The sequence below is a fragment of the Oxyura jamaicensis genome, chromosome 1, assembly GCF_011077185.1.
Source record: "Oxyura jamaicensis isolate SHBP4307 breed ruddy duck chromosome 1, BPBGC_Ojam_1.0, whole genome shotgun sequence".
Lineage (NCBI taxonomy): Eukaryota > Metazoa > Chordata > Aves > Anseriformes > Anatidae > Oxyura > Oxyura jamaicensis.
The window spans coordinates 97,320,240-97,341,725 of NC_048893.1; the positions used below are offsets into that span (position 1 = coordinate 97,320,240).

Below are 21,486 nucleotides of genomic sequence, written 5' to 3' on the forward strand. Positions count from 1 at the left end.
CCTGGAAATATACTTGAGGACTATGTAGTACTAACTCTGAAAGTTTGTGATATTCCAAAAATATTAAAAACAAAGAACTTATGGCTATGTTGGAAGCAACTGACAAATCTTTTAAATGAAAAGATTCAGCATTGTTGTCTTACAAACATGCAGGAAAAGGAGTCTAATATTTTTTAGAAATAAAAAATCTTTGTGAAGACCTAGCAAGACCATCTAACTTCCAAAATTCCTAGCTAAAAAAAATATTGGACTGTTTTGGTTTTTATTATATTCCCAGTTTCATACTAACTTAGTATTTTTACATCCAAGAAGTCCAGCAACTCTTGAAGAATTCTCCCTCTTTATAGAAATATATATATATATGTATTTCCGAGTGCGGTAATGCTTAAAGTAAAACACCTAACGTGCAGAAAATTCAGAATTATTACACCTTAATATTCCTATGCAGTGTTTCATGAGTGGCAAATTTTTAAAGTTTTAATTCAGGATATTAAGTACCGGTAATGAAAAAATAACCTGGAATTACACAAATGGTTAATTTAAAAGGTTGTCATATTGCTCATGTTATCGCTTTAATGCTGCATTAATTTGACAATTGTAGCTCTTAAAGTTGTGTTTTCTGCTTTGGTTCAAAACTTGAACTTCACTAAGTAGCCAAAGATCTCAGTAATTTTAATTAAATAAAATTTGAATCAGATGTCTCCCATGTAAATGTAAAAATGCTAATTCAATAGGTTTCTCACTGTTGGTTTGGTATTTGCATATTATCACTGTAAAAACAAAACAAAACAAAACTTTTTTTTCTATCCTCAAAAACACCTAAATCAAAATTTACAAGAATGCATGACATAACTATTGGACCAACACAATAAAATTTTCATTTGTAGGTGTAAAGGTGTTGGAAAACAAATGGCCTTCCTGAAAATCTCAGACACATAGGTAGTTTTGTTTGAATAACAAAATACGAAGGCCTGTTCTTGTGAGAAAGGATAGTAACTGTAAAGTGCTTGGTGAATCAGGTTCTTTAGACTCCTAAGCTTCTCATCTTGCTAATGCCCATCTAGTGACTGATGACGGATCAAAAAATTTGCACAGAATACTCCATGTGCTATCAGATGTTCAAATTAAACAAAGTGCCCAAACCAATTAGATTGTTTTTTTCAAATATATATATATATATATATTCCTAAAATGTCACTTTCTATCAATTCCAGGCTGCTTGCATGTCCATCATTAGCATATAATATACTATGGAGATTAGCATTATTACATGCTAATGGTATGCTTATGTTTTCTGTCAAGTGTGCCAGAAACTTTCTGAGTTTCATGTGCATTCTTATAGGAGCTGAGCATCTGATTCTCCACACAGAGATTAAACGGGAGGGTATGCCTTGAAATAGCATTTAAGTACTTTACTGCAGTCATATTTATGTTGATATTGCAGTTATTATGCAATGTTTAATCCTTTCAGTGCAGTGCAACCATTCAAGAGTCAAAAGAAAAGGAAATTGGATGTGTTATCCTGTTGCTATTGTTAGAGAAATAACATTATCTTCAACTGATATTCAGATGAGAATTGTTGGGATAAATGACCTACGCCTAATGTTTTAGTATTCAGCATAGGAAGAACTCAGGTAATGTGAAGGGCACTATGATCTTATTAGCGTGTTGTCCAAAACACAATTTGAACGGAAGTATGTTCATTTAAGGCTATGTTAAAAATGTTTTATGGAATATAAGGGAGAGAACATTTACTTCTCTCTGTGATTTATACAAGCCTTTCCTCTCTATTGTGAGGTCAGCTGCCTAACTAAATAAATGTACTTTTATAAAGCAAGGTGGCAGCAAGAATCTTCTAACGAAAAAAAAAAAAAAAAAAAAAAAAAAGTGGTCTTAGCTCATTTTTCATGTGTACAGCAAAAAGATAAGATGCTAGCCATTGGCTACATTCTACCTCAGTTCCTTCTTTCTATGTATTGTACCCACACGTATCCAGCGGTACTTATTGCCTGAGTTTGTATAGAAACTATCATTTTTTGTGCAACTTACCATTTTTTTTGTGCTGAAGAATTTTAGCTCGGGTGCTGAAGAAAATATTATGGTTAATACAGGTTTTGAAAACTTTCTTTTATCGTGTGTAAGTTTTAAATCATACGTGCCTGGGGATGTATTTGTAAAGAGTAGATTGGATCAACTTTTTTGTCCATCTAATGTTTTTCAATGCGTGTTCTTTTTTTTAAATATAGCAATTTTTATCTCTGCTAGTCATGCTGGAAATAGAGGTCGCTGATGGAGTGAATTACTTTAGCATGAATGTAGATTTTCTTTTAACCATGGATACCAGCCTATAGGAATTACTTTCCTCAATATATTTGTCTTTTTTTTTAAAGTAGTGCTGAAGCCAAAAGCATCTAGGAAACATCCTGAGAATAAGACCTCTCTGTCTATGACTGCTAGAGGGTAACTCAGCAATCGTTAAAGTTTTTAAAATAAAAATCAATAGAAAAGCTGTCAGGCATTGGCAACTTATTTACAGGGGGAAAAAAAAAAAAAAAAAAAAAAAAAAAAACAACAAAACAACAACAACAACAAAAAAACATCTTTCAAAATTTCCTGAATCCTAATTTGCTTTATACAGGTGACATTTTGCTTAAACCTTTTTTAGGAAATTAAATCTCCTTTGAGAATGTTTGGTTATCATAAATTAATGTCTTCAACGAAGGTGCAAGATTTTACACACATCACAGATTTTCTGCCAATCTGATATTCTAACCACATTTGAAATTCTCCAAATTATTGTTTCTGTATTTTCAAATGTTTCACATGAAGCTACTAGTTTCTCTGTCTTGTCTGTTCTCTAACTGACCTTTTTAAACTGTTCCATTGTGTTTCACTCTCACCCAAACTAATGCATCTGTGATCCCATCTTGAGGCCTAGAGGGCTAGTAGCTCTCAGATGATTTTGAAAATCTCCTTTTAAATTATAAGACCTTGTCTAGACTAGGATTTACGGTTATGAATGTGTTAGCTGGCTAATTCTGATGCATCCTTTCATATCAGTTTAGATAAGGGATGTGTGTGTTTGGTAATGTTTTCCTAAGACATTTGGGGTTGATTCTCCTTTTGTTTGTGTGCGACTATTTGTATGAAAAGCAATTTCTATTCACTCAGTTGTAGCACATATTTTACACAAATAAGCAAGCTATCTGCAAGGGGATGGGTAATTAAATCGTTTGTGTGTGTGTTTGTGTAAATGTAGAACAAGTTGAAGAAATGTAGCTAAGTTGAAATAAAAAAAAAAAAAAGGAAAAGAAAAATAAAAATAGGAGAACAATGAATAATAAATAAAATAAAATAAAAATGGGAGAATATAAAATAAATAAAATGGGAGAAAAGTGAGTGTTTGGGGACAGACTCTTTATGCCTTAACACACACACACAAATTAGACATTGCTGTAAAAGCATTTTATGATTTGCTTCTTAACCTCAAAAACGTTTGACTGTCTTTCTGTTTGGAATAGTGTATTTGCCTTACCTGGAAGATATGAACACTAAAATGCATGACACCAGCAATCAAGGCACGTCTGAGAAGAGGGAAGCTGGATGGGAGGGGAAGGAGTGAGGAGAACTTACTGAAGAGTGAAATGAGTGCTCTTTGTGTCTTATGTGCATGGCAGAGAAGTCTGGGAGCTTTGTTATGAGGCAACTTGTTATGAGGCAACTTTGTTATGAGGCAACTTGTTGGCTGGGAAGTGCCGGAGGGTACGCAGAGAGCTGGCTGTAACAGTTGATTTCTGCCACATTTTCATACATGTTATAGCGACATTGGTGTGGCTCCTAGGATGCTTCTATCCTCAGTGGATAGCGTTAGCAATGTAACAGGGCTGACTCGACAGAACAGAGCTGTATGCTGCCTGTCCTGGTTGTACTGCCCCAAAATGCACAGTGCAAGGCAGTGGGCCACCCAGTGCATGCCAGTCCTGCCAGCTTTGTGCCACTAGAGGAAATATCAAGCTGGTAGTACAAAAGGCCTGGCATGAGGCTGGGAAATTCTCCCTAGGAGACTCCACAAGCCATTCATTATTACCTGTGTCTTTAACAAAACAACTTTTCTGACGATCTTGTAAAATTGACCAAATGCTCTGTTTTGTTTATCCTGCCTAACGAATACACCCACTGATGGCATGCAAGGGTGGAAAACATACTAATACCACAAAAATAATAATAATAATTTGAAAGTGAATTTGAAATTTGAAAGTAGGGAGGCTCTTGCTGTACTTTCTTCATTTATTTGTAGTCAAAGAGAGGTTGCCAGGGAACACGCTCTGCCAAAACCCTACATGAATCCACTCTGATTCCTTTCAGGAGCAAACTCAAAACCTTCTTCTAAAAGGCCTTGCTGCTGTGAGCACTGTCACTCATTTCAACCTGCAAATTTTGAGTGATCGTTCTCCCCTTTCTCCACCAACTAAATAAACTAAAATTTAAGCATTTCAAACCAAAGCCTGCTTGAAGTAAAGTTCTTATGTTCAAACTGGGAAAAGCTAAGCTGTGGAACCCAGTATATGTTTCAGCTGTTCCTTTTACATGAAAGGTAGTTGGCTGCTGCTGGGATAGTGACACTGGAAAACTAATTGATGTCAGTGTTCTTTTTGTGCCACTCTTTTCTACTGACTACATATGACTATGCAAAAACTATTAGAGTATGAATTCTAAAATTACCTGCTGCAGTTATATGCAAAAAGCAGATTTTCAGAAGTCTGATATAGGAGTCAGATATCTGTGCTTTCCTCTGATATAATCATAATTAATTTGTGTAAGTGCTGGGTGATAGCATAATGAAGACATTGACAGTGGGGATAATACTCCAGTGGCCAAATTACATTCAGAATCAGGGCTTGTAGAAACTGCTTGAACTCTGCTCCTTGGAGGTAGGATGTTCTTAGAAAAAGAAAGCTTATCTTTCTGCATGTGTCTAGCAATACTAACTCTGCTGCAGTGTCAGAACTGCTTTCCATGGCTCTGTAAGCAGGCAGAGTTGACAAAGGAAGAAGTCAGGTCAGGCAGGAGATGGGCTAATTCAGTATTGCTTTTTATCAGTTTATTTTGACAGAGATCCTTTAAAAAGTATTTGAACTCCTCTCAACTGTGTATCCCTCAGAAAAGTTATTGTAAAACAAATCCCACAAGCTAAGATGAATTATTCTTGTCTTTTGATATAGTTGCAATCCTTTAATTCTGCACAAACTAGTATTATGATAACAATAATGCAAAATACTCAAAAAAAAAATCCACATTTTTTTAGAATTTCACGAGGAATGATTGTTTCAGATGAATGATTCTGCCACAAGGAACATCTAGATGTGTGGCAACATTAACCCAAGAAGCAATGACAACTAGTATTGAACTGACATTTCACAACATGTAACGTACTTATCACTATTTGCGCTTACCCAGGGCCAGCAACAATGAGTGGAGCTCTATGCGTTGGCCACTGCCTTCAGCAGGTATTAGGTCAATTGGCTTCAGTAGGTACAGGGTCGTTCCTGTTGCATGGATCACAGTATGTGAGACTTGTGTACTCCAAGATTCACTTTCAGAGCTGCCTCGCCGACATTTATTTAATAGTAACATGTTTTTGTTTTTGTTTTTTCTTTGAAAAAAATATACTGCCTCTTCAAGAGCGGTGTGGAGCTGCAACCTAACAAATTATTTTAATCAAGAGAGCTCCCTACCTTACCTGTGGCTGAAGCCTTTAATAAGGAAGAGAAAGCAGAGAATTGGAGATAAGACTGCATACTGAATGAGATGAATCTGATGGGACCCAGAAGTGATTTCATTAGTGAACTCTGAAAGCATGTCTCTGCTGCAGTGATAGCTGCTTATATAATAAAAATCAATGAAGTTTTGACTATTGCCCGCATGGAGCTCTATGCCACCACAGCTAATTCTCTAAGTACTTCCCCAGGATATCTGAGAAGTTTGGAGCAGAGCAGGAACAGCTACTGCTCTGCAGAAATACCTTGAAATTGAAAGCTGTGACTGGACACCTGTGTGAGCTGGGTACATACCAGTTCTTCTGCCCTCTTTGCAAACTAAGCTAAGTATTGGAAATAAACTTTGACGTGCAAGCACAGGCCAAGGCTGCGAGATGGAAACAGCCCAAATCTTATCAAATCTGTAGTTTGTGAGCCATTGATGGATTATATCGAAAATGCTATGAATTTTAATTAAGCCCATGTTTTGATAGAACACTAACAAAGTGTATCTGTTGGTCCATTTGGGGTTTTCGTGCTTGAATATTTCATGTATCTAAAAATAGTATGAAGAAGCAAAAATCTTGATGAAAAAGCACAAGTATTGTAGAAAAGACCATAAAGAGATGTTTGGCTTTTTGCTTTGTTTATACAGGCTATCATCTCTATCATCTCACCGATGCCACCCTCAATTTTCATTTGTTTCTTTAAATAGTCATTTTTTTTTTCATATAGATTTATTTTTAATTTAACATTCAAACTTTCTTAGTGTCTGCATAGCCTGAAATGCCTGTCTTGTGGGAGAATGTAGTTGAAAATTGGAGCAATGCAGCATTTTTATAACTAATTGAAAACAAATACATAAAGCTGCCAGTTCTGCTATGTCTTTTGCCTGATGAAAGGTCATTCATAATCTTTTTTTATAGTTAATGGAATGCACCATTGCGATTACACTGAAATCTGAATGCCTTCAGAAAGTTTGAAAACTAAACAATTGTATGTGAGATAACAGAGAAAAATAATTTCCTTTGGAGAATGACCTTTCAAAAGTGACTAGTCCACATCTTTTTAGTGATGCCAACATGTCAGCTTCACATTGTGTACAAACCTCCCTGTCTTTTCCATATGCAAATACCCTCACTAAAATGGTAAAATAACGCTACATATTGTAATATTTATTTTTTCACAAATGTTGATCAGATAATAGCTTTTAAGCGTCTTTGAATACTGAACACTCTATGTGCTGTCAGCTTAGCCAGTTGATTTTGTTTACAAAATGTCAGCATTTCCTTTTTTCTGAAAAGGACAGATGATAGTGTCTTCTGAAGAAGGGAACCTCAGGCCAACTCTCAGCTTACACCATCAGCGGTGACCTCTATTGTCTTATTCACTGTAGCACAATAACAAAAATAATAACAAAAGATAATCGTTACATTCATGAGAGAAAAAAAAAAGGTACAAGGATGCCTAGACAAATGAGATAATCTTATATTAGATCTATTATCATTTTCTAATAAAAGATTGTGCTATATTTATCAGTACAATTTCTTCAGAAATCCTCAAATTCAATTATGATCAAATTATAGGAAGAATAAAACCAAGGATATGCAACCTTAAGGTCTTTATATGAATGATTTATGGTCACTAAAGCTTACAGTTAGCAAGCATAAAATATGAAGGGAAAGTACTTAAGAAAGTATTCAAAAATCTTTTTAAGGACTAATCAGCACAGACTCTTCCCTGTCATTTTATAAATAATTTTTACAACATACCAAATAAATGTAATTCTCAGAACACAGCCCACTTCTCAGAAGTTTTGAAATAAGACAAAAAAAAAAAAAAAAAAAAAAGATAAGAAAAAAAAATGCATAGATTCCTATTCAGAAAAGCATTTTTATACCTATTGGGCAAAACAGTTAAAAACACATGCTGATACTAGATCTTTTATGTAGGATATATGAGATTAGAATATGGTCAAATTGATGGTATAGGAATTACATGGCTAGGTCCAACAAACTTATGCTTTATTCTAGCTGTCTTTATATATTTCTAGCTTCAATTTGCTATTTTACTTTAAGGATATTAAGGATATTCCCCCCGCCCCCTCCCTCCCCCCCACTCTGTCATAGACTCATGGATAGAAATCTGTGCCTTTTGGAATTGTGTGTCCTTAAAATGTCATCTAGATAGAGATAATGGAATGCAGCCACAAAGGAAGAAAAATGCATATAGAGCTATTGAAACACAAGCATTGTCAAGCTTTACATACTAAAATTACTTCATGAATTAAAATGCAAATAAAAACACACATTGTGTCAAAATAGCACAGTCCTGTTGTGGTTTCACCCTGATGTGCAGCTGAACTCCACCACAACCACTTTCTCCCTCCCCCCTCCTGAAAGGAAGAGCAGGAGGAAATATGATGGAAAAGCGCTCAAGGGTTCAGATAAGGACAATGAGATTGCTCCCCAGTTATCAACATGGGCAAAACAGACTTAATGCAAGCAGATTAATATAAATTGTTGCCTACTACTAACAGTCTAGAGCAGTGAGAAATCAAAAGCAAAGTAAAAACACCTTCACCCCATCCACCCTCTCTCACCTCCTCACCCTCGAGTGGGGCAGGGGAACACGGAATGGGGGCTGCGGTCAGTCCCTGGTGCTTCATCCCCGCTGCTCCCTCTTGGTCCCTCCCTGCCCCTGCTCCCCGCGGGGTCCCTCCCACGGATGCCGTCCTTCTGACCTGAGCCTGCGGGGGCTGCCCACAGGCAGCAGCTCTCCAAGCACTGCTCCCACACGGCTCTGTACCACGGGGTCCATCCCCCAGGAGCAAACTGCTCCAGCACGGGTCCCCCACGGGCGGCAGCTCCCCCCAGACCCCTGCTCCTGCGTGGGCTCCTCTCTACGGGCTGCAGCTCCGGCCCGGGGCCTGCTCCTGCGGGGGCTCTCCATGGGCCGCAGCCTCCTCCAGGCCACATCCACCTGCTCCACCGGGGGCTCCTCCACGGGCAGCAGCATGGAGATCTGCTCCGTGTGGGACCCATGGGCTGCAGGGGGACAGCCTGCTCCACCAGGGGCCTCTCCACAGGCCGCAGTGGAACTGCTGCTCCCTGCCTGGAGCACCTCCTGCCCTCCTGCTGCACTCACCTTGGGGGCTGCAGGGCTGCTGCTCTCATTTTCTCACTCCTCTCTCCCAGCCACTGTGTCTCAGCAGTATTTCCCTTCCTTAACTCTGCTCTCCTAGAGGTCCAACCAGTGTTGCTCCCAAACTCAACTCTGGCTAGCAGCAGATCCCTTTAGGAGCCAGTTGGAGCTTGCCCTTATCTAACATGAAGCAGTTGCTGGGCTCTGTTCACAAAGACCACCCCTGCAGAACCTCTGCTACCAAAACCTTTCCATGTAACCTGAATACACCTTTAAATATGCCATATATTGCCTTCTGCATTATACCAAGTGTTACATGATCACAGTGTAGCACAGCATTGATCTGGAATGGACGTGCCCTCTGGAACCATATTGTTTTATGGTTCCACAGAATTAAGATTTTTATGCAGTGAAACCACTTTATATTAGCCAATAGTTTAACAAATTGCTATGTTCCAGGTGATCTGTAGGATTTATTTCATTTTTAATTATGGCATGTAATGATCTAGAGCTTTTCAAACTGATGTATTACAATAATCTAGAACACAGTCTTCTTTCATCTCATCAACATCTCTTCTGCTTTTGAAATGCTTTCAAAGATTTCAAAATGCAAGGCAAAGTATTCTATATCACACTGAGCATCCCTGGTATGTTAAATTATAGAGTCATATTCTGATACGAAAATCCAGCTGTGTGCTTTCTTGTTTGAGAAGATTATCTATTTATTTTGATCCTTTTTGTATTCCAGCTTCTTTGTCAACTGTTCATTCTAGCAGCAGCAGTTCTTCTTTTCCTTTGTTTGTGACACGGAAGTATGATTCATGTTTAGGAACTCCTGCATTATTTTAATGCATTTAATTATATCACATGTGCATCTCTGCATTTATATTTTATTTCAACAACTTTCAAGCTCCTTATCCAAGCCCCAAAGAATAGTTGTCATAATATTTGTCTTCCTGTGATTCTAGTCTCAACATCCAAAGGGGCAAAGGTACATCCTAATAATATATTATAATTGGTCCCTTTGCACAATTAATAAGTCAAGTCTTATCAATCAGACACTTTCTGTTTGTGTAACAAGTGCTGCAGATACTATGCAGAGAAAAAAACTTTACTGAAACTAAAGCTAAGTAAGAAGAATGGCTTTTAATTTGAGATTTTTCCTCATGACTTTTGAGACAGATCCCATTCACAGAACTGTTTTTGACTACAGAGAATTAGGTGATCTGTGAGCCATCAGTTGCTGTACAAAAAGCAAACAACTATGAGGACTGATCAGAAGCAAAGAGTACTTTTTGGTCAATTTTTTGCCTATGTTGTCCAGCTGCTTTGCATGGTAAGTAGTCAGTGAAAGTATCAGTCATGAGTATCTTGGAGAACTCACTACCACAGATCCAGGATGACTGCTTCTAAGCCCTTTCTTTGGTACACTTTGGTACATGGTTGCAACAATGCAGCAGTGACTCCAGCATTTCTTGAAAAAATACCTTCTGAAGAAGGCCACTGCAATTGGATGTAATATACAGCCATCTTGAGGTATTGAGATGGCCAAGTTAAGTAAGCAGGTGTGTGAAGGAGAGATGGGCAGCTTTATTATTCCCTATGCCACCCGCAATGCAGCACGAGAAGAGCTAAGGTGCTGCTCAGCTGGGCAAAGAAAGTGGCGTACAACTTTCTCAAATATAGATATAGATACAGATACAGATATAAAGATAAGAGATAGAGATAGAAATAGAGATAGATATATAGAGAATTGGTGCTGCCCTGCAGGAGGGGCAGCAGAGGCTTGTTCAAGGGACATTTCCCTCCCTCCTTTCACACCACTCAGTTTGGATGGGGAGGAAGGAGTTTATCCATGACAAATAAAGACATGATGCTTCCCTTCCAGCCCACTTCCAGGATAACACATTTAAGAGCCAGCTAAGAACTCATTTGTTATCTGCTGCTGAACAGCTGGCTGTCAGATGCAGAAACTGACCTTTATCAGACACCCCCTGAGAAACCTCCCCATAAAAGTAATAACTAAATAAGTCAAGTGAGGTTTGGAACATCTGTATAAATTAGGTGAGCAGAATCCTCCAGGATGATTGAAAAAATGGTAGCAATGCAACTGTCTCTTTTACTTCTGTCCTTGAAGTTTCATCCGACGACATGTTTCTGAAAGCTGTCAGTGCTTAAGGTTTTCCAGTTTTGAGTAGACATTCTATTATGGGATAGCAAGTGGGTAATGGATCATTGTGTATCTAAGGGTTAAATATTTGAGGACAGCTTTTGAGAAGGTGTGAACATAAGCAAAACTAAGAGCATTGTACCAAAACCAACAAATTATATATGCAAATTTTATGTTAGGTTTTCTGCTCTTTTTATTACCAAGGACATTAAGCAGGACTGACACTTAATAAGAGTTCTTATCCTGCTGTTTTGTTCTGGAATTCACAAACTTTCTTTGGAGCATACTAGTAATTATCTCAACAGCTATTTGTTCATATGTCAGACCAGTAAATGAATGAAACATCACTTTCAGTTGACTGAATGTAGTGAAAAAAAAAGAAACAGATCTTCTAAATGGTGGTATATAAAATTAATTAAATAATAATAATAATAATAATAATAATAATGTCAGAAGATCATAAAATCGGTAAAGATATTGACCAGCACTGGCCCCAAGACAGATCCCTGAGGGACACTGGCCTCCGCCTGTTGACTGAAACTCTTTGTCTACGGCCATGCAGCCAATTGCTTATCCACGGAATAGTCCATCCTTCAAATCTCTCTCTCTCCAATTTCAAGACCAGGATATCATGTGGGACTGTGTCAAAGGTCTTACAGAAGTCCAGGTAGATGACATCCATTTCTACTGATGCTGTCACTCCATCACAGAAGGCCACCAGACTGGTCAGGCAGAATTTGTCCTTAGTGAAGCCATGCTGGCTGTCTTGGATCACCTCCTTGTCTTGCATGTGCCTTAACATTGCTTCGAGGAGGATCTGTTCCATGATCTTCCCAGGCTCACAGGTGAGGCTCACTGGTTTGTAGTTCCCCGGCTCCTCTTGTCTACCCTTTTTAAAAATGAGAGTAATGTTTCATTTTTTTTCAGTCAGCAGGGACTGCACCTGAGTGCCAGCACTTTTCAAATGTGATGGAGAGGCTTGCCAACTCCATCAGCCAGTTCCCCCAGGGCCCTGGGATGCATGTCATCAGGCTCCATAGACTTGTTACCCGTTCAGTTTCATCAGGTGGTCTCAAACCATAGAATCCCATCTTGTTATTCTTTGCATCCTTTGCCAAGCTCAGTTCCATCTGTGCCTTGGCTTTCCTGATCCCATCCCTACATATCTGGACTGCATCTCTGTACTGGACTACAGTCCAGTCTGGACTACATCTCTGTTCCAGGCCACATGCCCCAGCTTCCACTGCCTGTGCATTTCCTTCTTGTGCCTCAGTTTGACCAGCAGGTCCTTGCTCATCCATGCCAGTTTCTTGTCTTCCCTGCTTGTTTTCCTGCACACAGGGATGGAGACCTTTTGCACTTTAAGTGTCTTTAAAGAGCTGCCATCTCTAATCAGTTCATCTGTCCCTAAGGACAGTGCCCCAGGGGGTCTCATCCCCTAGGTCTTTAAACAGCTGAAATGTTGCTCTTCAGAAGTTCAGGGTCCTGACTTTGCTCTTCACCAGACCCATACTCCTCAAGATCACAAGCTCAACCAGGGCACGGTCACTGCACCCCAGACTGCCTCCAGTCTTAACCTCTTGAATAAGTTCATCTACATTGGTGAGCACCACGTCCAGTAATGCTTCTCCTCTGGTTGGTTTGTCTAAAATGTGGACCAGGAAGATATCCTCAACTTACTCCAGGAGCCTCCTGGATTGCTTACAGCCTCCTGTGTAGCTTTTCCAGCAGACATCTGGGTGGTTGAAGTCCCCCATCAGGATGACAGCCTGAGAGCACAGTGCTTCTTGTAGCTGAAGGAGGGAGGCCTTCTCAACAGGCTCCCCTTGATCAGGCAGCCTGTTGTACACCCCAACCACAAGGTTTCCTTTACTGAAGGATTTTTGAACATATATCACACTTGATTTGTATATTATTATAATAATAATAATAATTATTATTGCTATTAGTATTACTATCATAATTTACGGGATGCTTGTGTAATGACTGAATATGGAATCCACCTTGGCATCAATCATATTTCCTTCCTGATGGGATAGCACAACCTTTATCATATAGGTGTTGAGGACAACTTAGACAAACAACATGAAGAAACATAAAAGCATCCTAGGTGATGTAGAAATGGGCAGAAATGGAACTTACCACATCCCAGTCCAATATGTTAGAAATTAACTACCAAACATTTAATACTCAGTTCTCCAGATTTAGAGCAACTGTGGGCTAAACATCTGGAAAAATTATGTTTCAAACTTAGATTACTGACATAACAAAGCATCTGCATATCAGCAATAACTTTTTACTTTGTTTTTCAAGGACAAACCAAGCAGGGTGATTTTAATTCTATAATACATACGGTATCATTAAACTGCACTGATCATTCAATTAAGACGGATGCAGAGTTTTCCAGTGCATTAGAGAGTTAATTTGATCACACAAATAGATAAGCTACATACTTGCAGGAGCTAATAATGCTTTTGCTAAAATATTTATGGAGTTAAATTATTCCATAAATTGTACCGTAGGTCTTTGAGATTATTTCATTTTAATATTAATACGGATAAACTATGCCGGAGATGCTAAAGATGTTGAACTTCAAACATGATTCTTGATCATTCTGATTTATATAAGTGCTTTTTGGTTTATGGCATGTTCCGTAAAAGATAAAAGGAAGAGCTTCTTGATAGAGCTTAGAGTGATAGGTGAACAAAGTGAAGACCTATATAGAAATAGGTCACAAACTATCACTTGCATATAATAAATATTTTTATTCAGGTTGCTGTAAAATGCTGTGTGCAGTAACTTTGCACAGAAGGGGTTCAGTATTAAAATGGCTTTAGAACAGGAAAAATAAAAAATGATTTTTTGTACAGTTTTCTTTGAAAAAAGTGTTTATCACTTTAAATCAAAATGAATTCATTTCTTACAAATCATATAGTGGATGTAAAACCATTCCTCTAATATGTGATCATCCCACACATACTTTAGTTTGTCATTCTTCTCTTTCTTTTTGCAGGTGTTGTTAAAAAAATGCAAACCCCTCCACTTGCCAAGATGCATATGTACTTAGCTATTTACAGCTTTAAATGAGAAAATAAGCCTTCTTAGAATTCTGAAAATGTTGAATTTGTTTTTCCCAGCTGGAGAGTGGTGTTTGCTTCATTTTACAAATATGTCTATGTCAGAATGTTCTTCAGCATTTTGCCAGGAGTCTGTGCTGCACGCTATGGAGTTCAATGGAAGGAAAGGGGATTGACTGACTCTCCCTTTGGCAACCGCTTCATCCACCTGATGATTGAAACAGACCTGGTGATTTTAGGACATGATTATTCCTGTGGAGATAAAAGAAGAACAGATGATTAAACAGTGAATCCTAAGATTTCTCCATTCTTCTTTTTTGTGTATTCCTAACAGTTGCACACGAAAGGTGACCTTCCTTCTGAAATTTTTCTGCATCATATGCCTAGGACTGCTGTTTGGTTCATATGAGTTCAGACGACCATCGTGCACAGAGAAAATGACAACTTGTTCCAAAATTTCAGTGCTGGGGATTTCAGTTTTCTGGTTAGATTATTATTTTTTTTTTTTCCCCAGTAAAAATGGAATACAGAAAACCAGGACATATTAAAGAAATGGAATTTCTTTCGAAGTGACAACCTTTATTCTTATTTCTTCCCTGTATGTATGCAAACATGATAATAGGGAATCATCAGCAATGAAAAACAAAACAAAACAAAACAAAAAACAAAAACATAGTTACAATTACTTTTCCCATCATCACTTACTGGCCTTCTTTATCCCACTCTATGGCCACACATATTTGCATTCATTTGCTTACCACTTTTGCAAAGACTACTTTGCATTAGTCCTCTGGACTAGATCAGAGGACTATGAGACAGTATTTACTCGAGACCTGACATAATCTAAAGAGGTATATTTATTCTTAACTTTGCTGATATGAGATAAATACATTAATATAGGAAGCTGCGATTTAATCTCTTTGATTAAAGCCATTTTGGTATAATCTTCTATCCGTGTTTGTTGCAGATTTTCTGTACTGTAAGAGTATTTTAAAATTCTTAAGGTATATTACTGTGAAATACTTCATGCATCTTTTAAGACCTTTTAAATAACGACATACTAATTTAGTGGGCTCACCTTTCTTGTACCAGTAGAATTTTAGTAACACTGTAGCATCATTAATAATAATCAAAATATTTCAATAACATTTTATAAAATTATTATATTTTTCACTTTAAAAAAGTCTAGATAATCTTCAACAATAATGTTGGCAGTTTAACAAATAAAAGCATATCTAGACATAATTACACAGCTAGTAGGTCCTGACATCTTTATTTTATTTTACTTTATTTTATTTTATTTTATTTTATTTTATTTAACTTCTGCTAATACAGCTTTTCCTTTCATTTCTCCAGTGGTTCCATGTCCACTGGGTCTCTTTATAAGGCCAGAGACAACAGAGGTTGTCCATTGTAGTAATGCAAGAACCCAATACAAAGTGCTATGTCCACCAGATGTAGGAGGTTCTTGCCATTGAGGAGTTGCAGATGGAGTGGCCAATGCATTTTTGCCAGGCTCATAACAATTAGCTTTTCATACTTCTGAGATCATAGACGTGACATGCTTTATCAGCAGTGTGACATTACTTCTAACCAACAGAAGTCTTTGTGTGTTCCTGGAACTTTAAGAACAAACCACACATCTATCTTGCAGTCTTTCTCTACATAATGACCAACTTGTAAAATGATATATCCTATACATATTTAGTCTTCAGAATTGCCATTAATCTATTTAAGTCCCCGTTAAGCTTGTTAAATCCTAAGCACTAAATTTGTCAACTTTATTATCACCTGATCTCTCTCTGGGTGTAATTATGGGACCACTGCCAAGTGGGGAGGTTTCCTCTTAGGCAGCAGCAGTGGCAGTAACAGCAGCAGCAATGGCAGCAGCTCCTCCCTCCTGTGGTGTAGTTCTGCCCCTTTTTAGGCTGTACTCAAGATCATCACCAAAAAGATTGATTGCGCTAACCCAGCAGAAAACTATCTAAAACTGCCTCATGGAGAGACCTGATGTATGTTACAGATAATGCAAGGTAAACAGAGACAGCATGCAGTAGGGAGCAGTGACAAGGTGTTAGATTGGCTCAAGCTGTCTTGTGTAATTTTGTTTCTGAAAGTGAAGTGACACAGCTTTTATAGCTTGGGTATGGAAAGTAGTGTTAGTTCTGTTTCTTTTTTCTTTTTAAATGTTAGTGCTAGTACATCTCATCCACTCAGGAAGCATCCATTCGTAGATCCTGCAATGTGGTTGAAGAGAATACTGCAACATTCATAAGGTTTTTCTTTGTTTTAAGCGGTTAACAACTCCCATTATCACTTAATCTAATTTGCCCAAAGCTTTGAGATAGACGTGTCTAGTTCTGTCCACATTTCACTACAAAATGAATTACTGAAGATCAAAGGATTGCTACATATTTTTTTTTTTTTAAATGTGGTAGAAAATTAGGCAGACTATTTAACCTTTTTTAAAAAAGAACACCCATTTATTAGGAGTAATAATGGATATCACTGAGCTTTTGCCTGCTCAACTAATCCTTGCTTCCAGGAAATCAATGACTTTTTAAGCTCCAGCAAACTGTTCCCAGTTCCCTTTGATTCCTATGAAGCTCTTCACATCCTCTTCAAGGCCTTGGTGGTATAAGCATCCTGATGTGACCCTCTTGCTTACTTTACCATTTACTCTCTGAAATCTTCTCTCCGTGGACATCTCTCTCCAGGATGTCTTGTCACCAATTTAGAAACACATAAAAATAATGAGGAGTAGCTATGAACAAAATGAAATTTCCAAATACCGTCCATCACATGCACATTGAAATTGTTTGAGCTGTATGCATAATTGTCATTTGTTACTGATGCTCATCACTGTGTGAATTTAGAAGCTCTACATATAAAAAAATAATTTCTATGCCTGTTTTTATGTTCCTGCTGAACTGAAGAAATTAAAAATTTATTTTGGGGCCAAAAGAACCCTTTAATTTCAAAATAAAGGTGTAAAATATTTCTTAAGAAGAAATTTCATTCTTCTTCCTTCTTTCCGATTTTACGCTAAAATAACTTTATTTTCTGTAACTTAGAATCTTGTTATGGATGATTCTTTATGCACTTTTTGAAGGAGAAAATAAAAAAAAACATGAGAAAAAATATACTAAGTTTTAGTAATGAATATGGCAAAGACATTCACAAAAGGAAACATAAATCAAGACTTAGACTAAATATTGACTTATATTTGCAAAATAAGCCCATGTACATTTACACATGGATATTACAGCAAGCACCATTTAACCTCAGAATCAAAAGTCACTGTACGACAATTAAAAAATAAGAAAACATGCAAAACTGAAATAAAACTCTAACAAAAGAAAGATTTATTTTATCGGAAAAAAAAAAGCAACACATAATAAAAGCAGGAAAAAGAAACAGTCTACCTTCCCCCTTATTTTAGCTGTTGTGACAACAGTTACTCGGTCTTTTAGAGGAAAAGATCTCTACAAGAATTATTGCTAATAAGTTAAGGTTTAGTTATCTTAATTTTATCTGAGATCATTGACTTTAATCAAGTTAGTTTCAGGAAAGAGTGCATAATTTCTTTACTTCCTGCTGGTCTGCTGAACCTTTATCATCTTTTTTTATGTTAAAAATCAGCTGGAATCCCTTTCTGTGGTCATACTACTTGATGCTGGAAAGGATTTTGAGAAAATAGGATAATGTAATTTGCATAGAATCTTTGAAATATTTTTTGTAGGGAACAGGTTATCGATCGTGTCAGCATCCCTCACACAGCACACGATTCAGCATGGAACAACAACTCATTCTACAATGAAACACAAGACATGATTCCCCTGAATCGATCTTATTAGCCCTAAAAGCATTGCAGCGCTTTCCTCAACTGATTTGACATAGAATTCACTCTAACTGATTTCTAACAATATAAATATATGTTGCTGCCATTTTATTTTATCTGTTGCCGACAAGAACCTCATTTAATATATTCAGCTTTGCAACTAAATACCTACATTAAAGGTTAATTGGGAGAAAAATGTCTATGCTACGCTTCACAACCCCACCTTACTATAGCTTATAGAAAATGTTTTTTAGATTGTACATTATCATGACTGAAAGATCTTCTGTGTGGAGTTATCTTAAAGTAACACATGAAATCTGTCTACATTGTCTCCTATTGTATGTAATTGCAAATCTATTTAAAGCTAAGTGCTTTAGAGTTAAGGGATGATCTCCTGGATGTTATTCATTTATTTGCTTATTTTAATTTGATGGGCTTTAATGAATTGTTGCATTCAAGTGATGGAAACAAACATTGCTGTATAATGACCACTGGTGTTGTTTGTCATATAAGTATTATTACCTATTAAAATTACAGATCAAATTCTGCTCTCAGCTAAATTGTAGTAAGCTCATAACAACTCATTAGTTTCTCAGGATGGATAAGCAATGCCTTTCAGCAAATGCATGTCTTCCTTCTTTCATTGAGGTTCTAAATCTTATAGTCAAAGTCAACCCTTATGCTAGTTGGATGACCTCTCGCTTACACCACAATGAATTCATCCACTTCATCCCACTTTTGAAGACTGTCCTTGGGAACTTTTTCATAATATACAAGCTACTATAACTACTTCTATTGACATTTCTATTAACTTCTACATGCTAGATATCCTTACCTCACTGTGATTCTGCAGGAAATATATTGAAGTCAATGGAGATACATGAGTTCAACTGGTTGTACAAAGAGAAATGCATCCTGTGAGTAAGATCTGACGAGGATGAATCCACTGTCCTCATTTAAATTGCAGCTCAAACCTGTGCCATTCCCTGAAATTTCCGGAGGTGGAAGAATGGTGCACTAACTCACTATCATCCTGTCAGGTACATCTGTGTGGCTTTTATTAGGTCTGCAATTTAGGCTCAGTATAAAAAGGGCCAATATCCTGATTTATCACAGTTTTATGACAGTGGTGTTCTCTCTGTGCTGAAGAATCTGGAAAAATGGTTTCCTGGGAGTCCAGCTGCTGAATGAGGCAGATATGTTTCTATTGGGATTTCAGGGACAAATCTTTTAGGACATTAGACCTTTCCCCATGCTACGGAATAAATCTCAAGTCTTTGCAAGAATCTTCTTTTCAATTTCCACAATGCCATTTCGGTGCAGTTTCAGACTAACAATGTAATAGGAGATGAGCACAATGCTCCATGACAAGATTTCATGTGGCTTGAAAAAGCATGTAGAGAAGGGAAGGTTTTACTTGAGATACGTAATTCCAAATATGCAAGTATTTGCGCATAAGCAGAAGGCCAAGTCCTTGACTCCATCTAGGCAGTCCTGCAGAGGAGGGTACTGGTGTGGGAGAGCTAGAGGTGAGAAGGGGAAATGTGGAAGCCAGTGGAATGAACACCTGGCTTGGCAGAGCTGGGAAGCTATGCTGCAGTGACTATTGCTTTGGAGACTCCAACAAGGATCAGAGCACAGTCAAGATCAACAGGGACATGGTGGGGCAACATGGTGGGTACAGCAAAGCTGCAACACAGCTGCAATGTGGCTCGTCTGGAGTCAGTCCTGACAGCCTCAGCTTACAAGCAGTCCCCAGGGAAGGGGACTGGTCCTTGCTAAGGACCTCAGCAAGGCCTGTTTATCCACGTACAGGCTAGTGTTTCTACCAGTAGCTCCTTCAGAACTGGCGGCAAGTTTCAAGTCCAAGCTTCTCAGAGCAACCACAATAGCTCTGATAATGGCTTTCCTCCTCGAAATTGAGATTGATTTCACAGCACTGATTTCTGAACATCTGTTTGGGGATCTTACTTTCTTTGATATTAGCTGAAGGGTAAAAAATACTCTCCCTTTTCTTCCTCAAAGTGTTTCAGAGAGTTTACTGAGCTCCAACTGTCATTGTGACCTTAAAATCTGAATTTATCCCAAATGTAAAACTGACAATACAGTCAATTTATAGTATTTAAGTCAGGCATGGTGATGGTGGCTTTGGCCAAAATTAACCTCTCCACTAGTTAACCACTGTTCTCTGAAAATCAGACAGAGTTTTGTGCCATATTCTGATGATCATACCTGAGTTGCTCATGCAATTACCTTAGACCTTATTATTCCCTTCTATATTTAATGGAAAAAAAAAATATTTTCCAGTTCTTGATTTGACTCTGCAGAAATGTTCTGGATCCAGTGGAACCTCCAGGATATGTGTTATGAAGCCTAACAATGTCTTTTGCCTCAATTGTTCTCTCTGTGTTTTTGTTTTGTTTTGTTTTGTTGTTTTTGTCACCGTGTTCAGCTTCCTATCTCTCTCCCACTGCATCCTACTTGGCAAAAAATGCTTGGCGTGTCACTGAGAACCTCCTCTTGTGTGTTGAGTACACAGACTTTAGCCTAATATGAAATTAACCATTTGCATATAAGGATCATACCAATAGAAGTCAAATTGTGCTGTCTTTTTATTTATTTATTTATTATTATTTTTTAATTTTCAAGTCTCTAAAAACTTAGGTTACGGGAACTCACACTAAACCTGAGTGCCGTGCTTTGTAAAGCACCATTTTTGCACATCAGCGTCTGCTCTCGCTTGTAGCAGCCTGGGAAATTGTTAATGATCCACAGCTCCTCGATTCTTGATCCTGTGAAAGAGCATAACAAGTGTGGAAAGTCCATCTATCCACTTGCGTAGGTATTCAAAACATAGCCAAGAACATTCTTGTGAACACAGTATTCTTGCTTTTACCATCAACTGAAAGCTTTACTTTCTCTTTAAAATAAATAAATAAATAAACAACTTGGAGAAAAACTTGGAGGTGAATAATAAACTTTCTGGGACTGTTTGACAAATGACGCAAAGAGCCAGGCGATTTATTAAGAATACTTTATGAGTTATCAAATGCTAAAGACCAGATTTTAATCTGCGATGAAGTACAAGGAAAGCTTAAATGTTAATATCACGGTAAAATAAGCACTGCTAGTGAGTGAACACTTCTCCCTCTTCTGTAAAGCAAGAAACGCTTTCCTTTGTCCCGTGGGCCAATAAAACAAAACAGCCAAAAAACTGTAGCAAGAAAAGATCCATGTTACCTATTGGTGTAGTCAGGCTGTCTGCAGTGTTTTGGGCTTTGTGTGCTTGCCTGTCATGATGATCAAATGAGTTGTCATAGTGGAGCAAGTCTATGTGAGAACATTTATAGTAAAAGAAATGTCCTTGGTTAGCAATGTCTATGTTCTGTTTGCTACTGCTGAAGATTTATGCTTTAATCCAGCAGCAAAGCTTACAGCCTATCCTCACAGCTTATTTTCTGCTTGATCCTTTGGTTAAGTCATAATCCTAAGTGTGGC

General features: G+C 37.7%; 1 long non-coding RNA gene across 1 annotated transcript in view; it reads left to right on the forward strand.

Annotated features, from left to right (window-relative positions):
* LOC118179229 overlaps positions 1 to 14,713 on the forward strand; it is a 37,695-nt gene extending 22,982 nt beyond the window's left edge. The window contains exon 2 of the long non-coding RNA XR_004756404.1: positions 14,084 to 14,713. This is a non-coding gene — a long non-coding RNA (uncharacterized LOC118179229). The remainder of the gene's footprint in view (positions 1 to 14,083) is intronic.
* The last annotated feature ends 6,773 nt before the right edge of the window (positions 14,714 to 21,486 follow it).